Source organism: Canis lupus, chromosome 15 (genome assembly GCF_003254725.2).
Source record: "Canis lupus dingo isolate Sandy chromosome 15, ASM325472v2, whole genome shotgun sequence".
Lineage (NCBI taxonomy): Eukaryota > Metazoa > Chordata > Mammalia > Carnivora > Canidae > Canis > Canis lupus.
In genome coordinates, this window is record NC_064257.1 from 17,360,145 (window position 1) to 17,372,829 (window position 12,685).

Here is a 12,685-nt window from a genome sequence, read left to right on the forward strand (position 1 = left end):
AACTGCTTCCTTATAAGTCAAGCCCTAGTTGAGAGCTGGCTGTACAAGGGGAAAGATCACTTGTCCCCAGGGCTCCGGATGTGTCTGAGGCTTTATGGTCCTCATACTACTTACTGCTCAGCCTAATGAGCCTTGGGATTTCCCTAGACTGCTGTTGTCTGAATCTCAGGTCTTGCCGAAAAGCTGAACTCAGACCTGCAGGCTCTGGAACAGTCAGACCTATTGCATAACACAGCTCACCCCTTTTACTTACTTTGGATTGATTAATTTGGCACTTGATATGCTGACACTTTTCCATGTGTCAGTCTGTACCTGAGAAAAAGGATTGCCACTGCTTTCTGTCTCACCACGACCCTGAAGTAGGCAAGGCTGAACGATTACATACCAGTTACCACTGGAAGCTATAGAAGCAGAAACTCTCCCTTCAAGGCGTTTCAGAGCCATCATACGACACCTGAGTCTCTTGATGATGCCTCAAGCATCTTATCTAATCGGTGTCTATGTATGGATCTTATACAGAAAACACAGCTGCTGTCATTAGTAATTGAATATTTTTATAAATTGTTGCTGTCAAAGTATAATTTTTTGAATGTTATAAACAAATTTCTCAAATAGATGAAAATGTCATAAATTGTATTTAACTCTTTAATTATTTAAATTTAATTTATAATGTTATAAATATTATTTATTATAATATAAAAATTATATTTAACTCCCTAGTAATGTTCCAGGGGTGCCTGGGTGGCTCAGTCAGTTAAGCATTTGCCTTCTCTTCAGATCATTATCCCAGGGTCCTGGGGACAAGTCCTGGGATGGAGCCCCACATTGGGCTCTCTGCTCAGTGGAGAGTCTGCTTCTCCCTCTTCCCCCTTCCCCTCCCCCTGCTCACATGCTCTCTCTCTGTCTCTCAAATAAATAAATAAAATCTTTTAAAAACATAAAAGAATTCTTTTTTTAAATGTGGTTTCATATAGAATATAAAAAAAAACATTGAAATAAACTTTCTAAGTGATATGTGAACTGGTTAATGTCCTAAAGGGCAGTACAGCATTAACCTTTGGGATTACCTTTTCTACCATGGTTAAAAAAATAATAATAACACAATTTAGCCATTTTTTATTACAGCTATCTTCCCATCATTCAAAACTGTGAGAAATAAATATGTTTATATGCCACCCAATCTATGATACTTTTGTTCTATCAACCCAAAAAGAATAAGTCAGTAACTAAAGTCTATTTCCTCACCAGCCTAGAGAAAAATAAGAGTCGATACTTGACAATATCTTTGCAAACAAGCAGCTCAACAGATCAGCAATACATATATATTTTATAAATGCCTATAGTCACACACATCCCTTTTTATATTTCTTAAAGGGTGAAAATAAAGATGCCTTAACATAGTCTAAAGGTAGCCAAATGCCCTATCAAACTGTTAGCTGGCAACTATTTGACGATATATAAAAAGAGGAAGCAAATTAAAATTGTGCTTCATAATCAATGTTGTTGATTGTTGTTGTTGTCCTATTTTATTAAGTGTTGTCTAGGTATCCAAAGATTTTTCATTAATTATTGCTTTAGTGTCAGTCCAAAGTCTTAAAGTTAACAAAGAATATTGCAAATTATGTATTAGATAACATTCCAGAGAAACACAATTACTATTGATAACAAAAACATTTATTAGAAATAAAATTCAATTTGGTTGAACACATAATTTTACATTTTTAAGAATGCTAGACATGTAAAAGTAATGCTAGCTCATCTGATCAGGGAAATGAGTAGATGAAGTATATTCAATTCAGATTAAGCAGTTTCTCTATGTGAAAACAAAGTGGCCTCACAAAAAACAAAATGCACATCTGTGTTATATCCTAATCTGTTATAAAATGATGAAGACAAACACAGCTCTTTTAAACCAAACTAGCCAAACCAATCTGATTTGTTCAAAGAATCATTCTGAATACCTGAACTTGGATTCTTGCATACAAATGATCCTAAGCTAGCAGTTTCTGTTAGAAGTTGTTCATTTCTTTCCTCTTCAAAGGCTATCAGATTTAAATTACTAGAAATTCCATTTCTTTCTTCCCCAGAGATTCTTTCTCTTGTTTAAAATTTATGAAAGCACTTATTATTCTTTTTAACCTACTAGAATTACAGCTCCATTAAATTGAAGAAACTTGAAAAGCTGATATATGGACTTCTTCTGGGAATAAGAAAATATTTAGTACTCATACAAGGAGGACAAAATATTTTATCATTTACAGATACACGGAGAACTTTTAGCTATAGTTAACAAATCCAGCCATAGGTGAAAAGCAAATATGGACACACTTAACATGTAAAAACTCCTAAAAAAAAAAAAGAATATGTATTTTCATTCAACAAGTATTCTGAGTTGCAAATATATGCTAAGCATTGTGCTAATAACTGAAGTGATTATGATTCTTTTTTTTTCCTTTGGCTTCTTCGCTTGAACATTTTGTTTTCCTTTTTTTTAATAATAAATTTATTTTTTATTGGTGTTCAATTTGCCAACATACAGAATAGCACCCAGTGCTCATCCCGTCAAGTGCCCCCCTCAGTGCTCGTCACCCATTCACCTTCACCCCCCACCCTCCTCCCCTTCCACCACCCCTAGGTCGTTTCCCAGAGTTAGGAGTCTTCCATGTTCTGTCTCCCTTTCTGATATTTCCTACCCATTTCTTCTCCCTTCCCTTCTATTCCCTTTCACTATTACTTATATTCCCCAAACGAATGAGACCATATAATGTTTGTCCTTCGCCGATTGACTTATTTCACTCAGCATAATACCCTCCAGTTCCAGCCACGTTGGAGCAAATGGAGTGATTATGATTCTAAACAGGCTAGAAGAGACTATCCTTCACAGAGTAAGCATTCTAATATGGAAGACAAGGTACAAAATAATTGTAGATTTTGATAACTACCATAAACAAATAAAGCAATGTGATAAAGAGCAAGTAAGAGGTGCCAGATTTAGATAGCACGGTGACTGTAATACAGTGAACAAGGGAGGAGTATGAGAGGAGTTTGAACAGGTAGCCAAAAGTCAGAATCTACAGAGTCCTGTAGGTCATGGGAAGGAGTTTTGGCTTTATTCTAAAAAGAGTGGAAAAAATTTGAAAGAATTTCTTTAAAGTAACTGAAATTATTTCATAAATGTTTTTAGAATATCACTCTAGAAGGATCAGATAGGGGAAAATGGGAGACCAGGTAAATGGCTGCCTTCCAGAGAAGAACCAATAATAGTTACACTAGGATATATTGGCAATGGAAATAGGCCATAAATGGATAGATTCAGTGTTTTTAAGAGATAAGACATTTTAAAACATGGATTAATGTGAAAGCAGTAAAAGCAAAGAGAAATGGACAAATTAAATTTTTTTAGAAGTAGAAATGACCGGAATTGCCTTAATTACTAGTAACGGAAAACTAAATTGTTTAGACTTACTTCCCACAGGATAAAGAAATTTGATAAAATGTATCGAAATATAAGAAGATAGAAAAGAACAACAGCAGTAGTTTTTGGTGATTCAGAACCCAGAGAGATAAACACTAAAACACCAAACCTTCTTCTCCTCTGAGAGTGTTCCCAATTGTGGCGAATTTTGGGATGCATTTCAGAGGTTTTGCAGAAAGAAGCTAAGACCCAGAATCTTCCCTAGATGGGGAGCCTTATAGGAAATACTCTTCATCTTAAGATGGGACACAAAGAGTTACATCTTTAGGATAAGTGGAAAACAGAACTCCTGGGTATTGACTCCCAAAAAAACAAAGACACCAATCAAAAAGATAATGCACTCTAAGTTTATTGGAGCATTATTTGCAATAGCCAAGAAATGGAAGCAACCTAAGTGTCCACTGGACTAATGGATAAGGAAGATGTGGTATGTATTCATGTATATATAATGTGTGTGTATGTGTATAATGGAATATTAATCATAAAAAGAACAAGATATTGCCATTTGCAACAACATAGATGGACCTAGAGAGCATTATGCTAAGAAAAATAAGTCAGACTGAGAAAGACACATACCATATGATTTCATTCATATGTGGAATCTCCAAGGCAAAACAAATGAATAAACAAAAAGAATCAGATATATAAATACAGAGAACAAAGTGATGGCTGAGACATAGGAGGGAAATAGGGAGATGGGCAAAATGCGTGAAGGGGAGGAGGAGACACAGGCTTCCAGTTGTGGAATGAATAAGTCAGGGGAATAGAAGGCGCAGCATAGGAAATATCTTCAATGCTCTGTGACAGCTCTGTATGGTGACAGATGGTAGCTACTCTGGTGGTGATCACAGCCTAACATGGAGACTTGTCAAACCACTCTGCATTACGCCTGAAAATAATGTCACATTGCGTGTCAACTACACCCAAATAAAGACAAATTTAAAAATAAAAATGAAACAGAACTAAGTGTGCTTCTGAACCCAATTTAAAAGACTTTAAAGGAAGTGAGGAAGTGAGTAAGGTTGCCTTGATAATGCGTATGATGGGCCAGGGAGGAGAGAAAGATCTTTAAGAAGCTTGGACCCCAGAGAGGCCCTAACAAGGGTAGGAGCCTAGTGTGTGTGTGTATAGAGATGAAAACCCAGACCTTGCCTTTGCTTAACAATAGCCCCAACAACAGGTCCTCGGGTGCCTGGCAGACACAAACCCAAAGTCTCCGGGAAGTAAGGTGTTTTCCTCCTAGGCCTTAGAGAATCCCCACATATAACTTTTCAAGGGCAGTGAGCGGACAGAGACAAAATTAACTGTAGGACTTTTCTATTGGCAACGTAACATAACAAATTCCCACAAATTGGTAGCTTAAACAAATTTATCATGTTCTGAAGGTCAGCGTTTTGACAAGACGTCTCTGGGCTAAAAATCAAGGTGTAGGCAGGGATACATTCCCTCCTGTAGGCTCTAGGCGACGATCTCTGTCCTTCCTTCCTTAGGTTGTAAAGGGTTCCCACTTTTCCTGGCCTGCAGCTCCCTTCTTCCACCTTCCAAGGCCGCAAGGCGAGGGAAGTCCTTCTCATACCACCACCTGTCAATTCCCGCAGGCAGGGGCCTACCTGGAGAACTGAGGACACCCCCTACTCCTTAATCCTAATCGCATCTGCAAAATCCTTCTCGCCACATGACGCAGCAGGTTGACAGGGCTGAATATGCTGTTCTGAGGGTTTCGGCCATGAACAGCTTTGGAGACCCTCATGTTGCCTACCTCAATATATAATGAAACGAGGTGCTGTGCTCGAAAGCCAATGCCTCACTCAGACAGAAGAAATAGACCACTCAGGGGTCACACGCAGGGCTTAGCACACCTATCTATAGAAGAATCCCCAGAGATAGATTTTTTAAGTAATTATGCCTAAAGAAGGAAAACACAAAATTTGCCTGTTATCACAGTTAAGAAGGGCATATTTTCCATCTTCTCCACATTACTTCTATTTATCATGAGATAAATATCCTTCACAGGTATTGTTCCTGCTGCTACAATCCTAGAAGGCAGTTTCCCTCCTGTTCCCACAACATTCAAGATGTAATTCCTTGCCATCTGGTTTTCACCATAACTGCTCAGAAATCCACTTTCTGTCTAATGTTGCTTCTGGAAAGGTGATCTATTTTTCTCTTGTTCCTTTTCAGCTATTATTGATTTTTGAAGATTTATTCATTTATTTTAGACAGAGAAAGAACATACACATACACACATACCTGTGAGCGGGGGTAGGGGGGAGAGAGACGCTGAGAGAATCTCAAGCAGACCCCCTGCTGACCATGGAGCCTGCCATGGGGCTCCCCCCCAGGACCCAGATCATGACCTGAGCTGAAGCCAGGAGTCCAACACTTAAACTGAGCCACACAGGAGCCCCTGAGCCCCTATTTTTGTCCTTAGTTTCCATTGTTTATAATTTGCATGGTGCAAAATTTTAATTTTATACTGTTAGAATGTGTTGGGCTTCCTCTTTGAGGTTACATATTTTTGTGTTTGACTAAATCCATAGGTATTATCTCTTTAAATATCACCGGACTCTTCCTTTCTTCACAATTGCCAATTAAACTATTAGACTTCCACATTTAACTTTTCTTCCATTTTTCTTTTTTTGTCTATTCAAATGCATTAATATACAAAGTCTTCTGATGTAGTTGCTAGTTAACTTATTTTCCTGTGTACTCTCCCATCTACTATTGAACCAGTCCATTGAATTTATAATTTTCATTATTACAGGTATTTATGGGTAGTTATATTTTCTCCAAAAAATCATTCCATATCCATTAAGCAGTGTGTTGCCACATCTATGTGGTACTGGTGGATGAGGTGTTACACTATAGAGAAGTTTAAATCAGTTGCTGTGATGGAAGATGCTCTCAGTACCTTCACCAGGAAAAGTTAGTAAGAAAACTGATGTCTAGTCTTTTAAAAAATAAGTTAAGATTCTTACCTCTCTCTGCTTTGTTAGGGTTCGGAGGGATGGATGTTAAAAAAAAAATGCTGACCCTAACTGTTATGGAGAAGAAATCCCTGCTGGCTGCTAACTCCAGTGGTGAAGAACAGTAGCTTCCCCCAAATGGCAAAAGAGGGAATGTGTCAGCAAAAAATGAGTCTAAATACCACAGAAAACAAATCTATATGCCAAATATTACTGTCCACTAAGGCATATTAAACTTCCAGTGAATTTCCAATTTGTGAAATAGAAGGGACGAGGTCTTTGCAAACTTGATCCTAATAAAAGCGTTCTCATCACAATAGAAAGTTCCCTGCCATGTTGTACACAAAATTTGGAATCTTTCTTCAAATTACAATGGGAACATATTTCCATTTGGGATAGTACAAAAGCCAATAGGTGGCAACCTGCGATGTGCCTACCACAGATGGCATTAAGATAGAAAGAACTGATTCTAGACAAAATTATTATTAGTGAAATGCATCTTGGCTCCTGTTCACTCTACCTTTTGTACCTCAATTCCCAATCGCCATATACGTATTGTGGTTCTGCTCTCTAAAACTGACCGTTGATGCACAGAGATCCCCACATTACGTGATAATGACCTATAAATGCTTTATATTTCAAATATTTTTTTTGCTAAAATGCAAAATAAGAATGGGCATTTTGTTACTGTCTTACTATGCCTGCCTCCAGAAATTCCCTAAAAAGTCATTCACATTGTGAGACCTTAAACAAATATGCAGGAAACATATAAGAGAATATATTTTTGTAATGGATTATATGGGCTCCTTACACTCACCAAAAAAGAATACCTCTCTAAGAAAAATACATGCACACACTAAAGTTTAGAAGAACGCTGGAAATATTGGTAAGAATCTTAGGAGAACTCATCATGCTTGAACAGTTCAAAGCTAATACAGTTAGGGGTTCCTGGGGGGCTCAGCCGACTGAGCCTCTGCCTTTGACTCAGGTCATGATTGTAGGCCCCTGACAGGATCCTAGCTCAGTGAGGAGCCTGCTTCTCCCTCTCCCTGTGCTCTCTCTCTCTCTCAATATCTATGCTCTCCCTGCCTATGCTCTCTCTCTCTCAAATATCTTTTAAAAAAAATTTAAGCTAATTAAATTAGACCACAGATTGTGAAGAAAACCAAAAATATGCCAAAATGGATTTACTTCATGCATTAAGAACAAAGATGTTATAGTCTTTAAATTGTCTAGTTTTAATTTCTCACAGCCAGAAATTTTTTTCTACATCTCTCTGGGGACTGTATATGTGGCTGTCTTCTTTCCCGAGAGGAACTTTGGTTTACCGAATAAAGGACAATTTATAATTAGCTTTGAGTTCAGGAGACACAGCCACATAGTCGTTTCACACAACTACTTATTTGTCCTAGTTACTCCCCTGAAGGCACCAAAGCGCAGAAGGCCAAGGTAGATGCTGGCCTGAGAGACCAGCCTGCTCAAAGGACTACTGAAGTGAGGAGTGACTTTTTTTAATACACGAGGGATCGATCTCTGGAAATACATACCAAAAAAACCTGAAGAACAGAGTTCTCTCCAGCACTTCATTTCTAGTTTAAACATTTTATACAGGTGTTATTTGAAACCTTTCTTCCAAATTAAAAATTGGAAAAAAAAAAACCTTCTAATATCCCGCATGCATCTTCTCTGGGCATCTCCCCTAACAAGATTCTGGTGGGCCCTGGGCAGTTAATTGTACAAAAGGGGTTTTGTTTTTCAGTGAAAGTCCTGGAATCAACACTTTTGAGACTGAGTCTGAGACTGAGAAGAAAGGACAAAGCTGACCCATTCCTCCCAGGCAGAGCTCCCAGGTATGCAGAAATTACATCATATCCTCATCCTTTTTTTTTCTCTCTAGAGAAATAATCCTAATTTTAATTTTATGTTGTTGTTCTTGATGAAAGATCTGGAGGACAAAATCCAAATAGTTTCAATTCCTGGAAAAATTGTGGTGTTACTGTTGTAGGTATAGATGAATCTGTTTTCTAAAACATTAAATTTTTCTAGCTTTTTCACAACTCCAAGTAAGTAACTGTATGCTTTTTTGAAAATAAGGGTCCAGTTATGACTATGACCCCATAGAATATAAGTTACCCAGCACCCCCCTTAAAGTAAGTAAAAATAAGGAAAAAGAGAAAGGAAAGAATTCAGAAGACATGGGCAAAAAGCGAAAGAGAGAAGGAAAGGAGGAAAAAAACAACAGATACCTCAGGTTGGGAGAAGAGCATGCCATTTGGTGGAAGGGCAACTGTTCTTTGCTTATTGGGCATAGAACTCAAAGGAGCACAGGTAAACTAAGTAGATAAAGGTCAGATCATAAGGACCTTGTCTGTTCTGCTTTGTTGTTAGGATTTGGTCTCATGGTGATGCCTCCATTGCAGCTCAGCTTACAGTCTCAATGAACATGTCTGGATCAGGATCTTCTTCTGAGTCAGTAAGGGAATTCATTCTTCTGGGTTTTCCCTGCAGCAAGGAGATTCAAGTTGTTGTTCTCAATCACCTATCCTGACTGTCATGGGAAATGGAGCTATTATTGGTGCTGTGTGTTGGGACCAGCATCTCCACACCCCCATGTAGATCCTGCTGGGGAATTTTGCATTCCTGGAGATCTGGTATGTCAATCTCACTGTTGCAAACACACTGATCAACTTCCTTTCAGACTTCCTTTCTTTTCCATGGGCTCCACTGAGTGCTTCTTTCTCTCAGCAATGGCCTTTGATTGCTACTCTGCCATCTGCCATCCTCTGTATTATGCCACAATTATGTCTGGACAACGTTGTTTCAACTTAGTGATCTCTTGTTGGGCCTGTGGCTTTCTCTGCTATCTGGTACCTGTTATCCTCATCTCCCAACTGCCTTTCTGTGGTCCTAATGCAATTGATCATTTTGTATGTGACTCAGGCCCATTGCTGACCCTTTCATGTGCTCCTGTCCCTATGTCCAAGCTCATCAGCTGTACCCTAAGCTCCCTCAACATCCTCCTTAGCTTCTTTTTCATCCTCATCTCCTGTGCCCTGGTTCTACTTGCTGTGCTTCGGTTGCCCTCAGCATCCATTAGGCATAAGGCTTTTTCAGTGTGTGGGTCCCATTTGTCAATGGTGTTGCTATTCTACAGGACCATTATGGTGATGCATGAGAGCCCTGGATCCCACCACTCTGCCCTGATGCCAAAGATCATGACCTTGTTCTATGCAATGATAACTCCATTCTTCAACCTTTTGATTTACAGTCTCAGGAATAAGGAGATGAAAATGCTCTCTGGAAAGTCCTGGAAAAGTTTAAAATTTCTTTGAAAGTCTTCCACAGCAGAAGTGTGGAATAACCTAGTTTGGTGTGACATGGGTGAAATGGCCACTCTTTTTACTTTGACTCATTTGTGTAGCCATTCATTTGAAAAATAGCCATGGAAAGCCTCCTTCATTTTAGACACTTCGCTTGGTACTGGATTATGAAGATAATTATGAAGATAATTCAGACATAATCTCTTCCCTCAAGTAATCTAGTAGGGGAGGAGGGCAGGTAAGAAAATAATCATTATAAAATGCAATAAGTGTCTTATTGTACATAAAATACTTGTACATAAAATATATGTACAAGTTGTCACAAATACACAAAGAAAGACTTAATTTTGCATGAGGTTTTGTGCTGGTAGAAGTTAGCATTAGGGAAAACTAGTCAATGCAATACTAGACATATGTGTTCTGTGGTGGGGAGAGGGAAAGCCCTGTATTTCTGCTCAACTTTTAGCCAGATTTCTTTGTCAATCATATTTTGATATCTTTGTAAGGATATGAGCCTTTAATCAAAAGATCTAGATAAGGGGGCACCTGGTTGGTTCAGTTGGTTAAGTATCTGCCTTCAGCTCAGGTCATGATCCCAGGGTCCTAGGATGGAGCCCTGCCTCAGGCTCTCTGCTCAGCAAGGAGCCTGCTTCTCCTCTTCCTCTGCCTGTCACTCTGCCTACTTGTTCTCTCTCTCTCTCTCTCTCTCTCTCTCTCTCTCTCTCTCTCTCCAATAAATAAATGTAATCTTAAGAAGAAAATATCAGGATAGGGACTGAATTCTTCCATTAATCAACCATGTGAATTTGGCAAGTCACTTAATATCAGCTAAAATTAGGATGGTAATTCCTACCCCAGAGAGCAATTAGTGTGTGGTTTTAATGAGATAATGGATATAAAAGTTGTAAAACAATTCTTAGTACATAGAAAGCATGCAATAAATGTTAGTTGAATATGAATATTGATGAATTCTGTGCTTTCATGTTCCTATCATAATCCAAAAAAATCTCAGACTCCCCCATAAAAGTCATTCCCATTACTTTTGGCAAAGCCCTTTTACAACAGATCTCCTCAGATTTTCTGGGGACATAGAGTAGGTTACATTTATTCCATTTATGCACCTAAATACCCTGTGATTAGTTTTGCTTCGGTTTGATTTAGTTTTGTTGTATGCACAAATTCAATTTCCAGATCTTCAACTTATTTTCCTAAATCTCCTGTGCCTAAAAACTCATTATGTAGTAGAAGCTTCATATAGTCTTATTTACACATCTTTCACAATCAATCACTCCTCCCATTTTAAATATAAAGCTTGCTTTTCATCTATTCTGATCTTAATATTTTACATCGCTCAAATATATATGCTTTAGTTAGGGAATTAAATGAATAATTTGAAATACTAATCTCTCCGCTGGGAAAGGGAGTGAATTTAACTGTCAGATAATAAATCCTTTTATTAATCGGTGGTTTACAACTTGTTTCCAACACAATTAAAGAGGAATGACTTATATGGGGTTGTCCCAAAAGAAGAGCTGAGCCAAAGACTTGGGTGTAGGTCATATATTGGGAAGTAGTTTCAAGGAGCAGGAATGAGGAATGAGAAGAACCTACAGGAATCAATGAGGAATTGATTCTACTAGAACATCTGAGAATTGTCTATCTGAATGGCACAAAGCTAAGGCATTTATCAACTAACCATGGTTGCATGTTAACTCCTTATGTTTCCAAAAATCCATTAGCTGGTATGTCAAGTCAGCAGCTGTGACTTCAGAAAAGGCCCTGGGAAGAAAGCAAAACAACACTTGGGCATGGTCTGAGATGGAAGGGATGCCATCAGACTGATTCTGAGTTCGCAAGGGACTTCCCACTATCTATACAGCTAAAATCAAAGGTGGATCAGGAAGCTCAAAAACATTCAGCACAGAAGCTACTTAATTTACTTGTTAGCAGATAATTAGAATTAATGTTGTAGTCAACAGACAGCATGTGGTAATGATAAGACAGATTAAATTCAAATCCCGGCTCCATCTACCTGCATGACTTCATGTATGCCTCCATTGCCTCATATTTAAAGAGATAACAATAATAGAACTTTCTTTGTAGTGCCGGGGTAAGGATGAAGTGAATTAATCTGCTTCTCAGGAAGCCTAACAAAAAGTGAACACTCAAATATCTTCATCATTATGCTCTTTCAGGGTTTTGTCCACAGGGAACTTGTTCTCAGTACAGGCCTTAATGTAGAAGTCAATTTTCTGTCCAAAAGAAAATTCCCAATTTCTAGAATGTAGCTGAAAACACAGGCATTGGAACAGGGTTAACTAGTCAAAACAATATACACTCAGATTAGAGACTGATAGAGTATGGAGTACACCAATAATATAGACATTCCAGAATTATGAAGCAGAAATGTTAGTGTATTGAAGAAAAGCAGGCTTTCTTAGCAATACGACTGACAAAGACCATCTTAACATAAGTTATGAGCAAATGCACATGCAAATGATGAGTCACTCATACAAAAGAATGTCCTTATGGGCATGCAGAAAATCACTAGTATAGTCAGCACATTGTAAAAACATTTTTTAAAAAAATACATCCCAGAATAAAACAGATGATTTTGATATTTTAACAGGCACGTATTTCATGAGAAGGAACTAGAACTTGATATTGGATTTCTACTTTCAATAGTTTATTGTACAATACCTATAGTTTACTGAGTATATTATATCTAAGATCATACACATTTGTTATTTTAATATGTAGGTTGGCCTTTCACAGATAATATATTCTCTGTCTTCCTCAAATTCCTAATTAATCTCTCCACTTCAAGTATTGCTATTCATCACTGATTCTCAACTGGGAGTATATATCAAAATCAATAGAAACTTTTTGCAAGTTATACTTGCCCTGAACCCTGTCCCTAGAGA

The 12,685-nt window shown here is 38.0% G+C and overlaps 1 pseudogene; it reads left to right on the forward strand.

Moving 5' to 3' along the window:
• Positions 1-8,884: 8,884 nt before the first annotated feature.
• On the forward strand, positions 8,885-10,691 carry LOC112654278 (olfactory receptor 11H12-like; annotated as a pseudogene).
• The last annotated feature ends 1,994 nt before the right edge of the window (positions 10,692-12,685 follow it).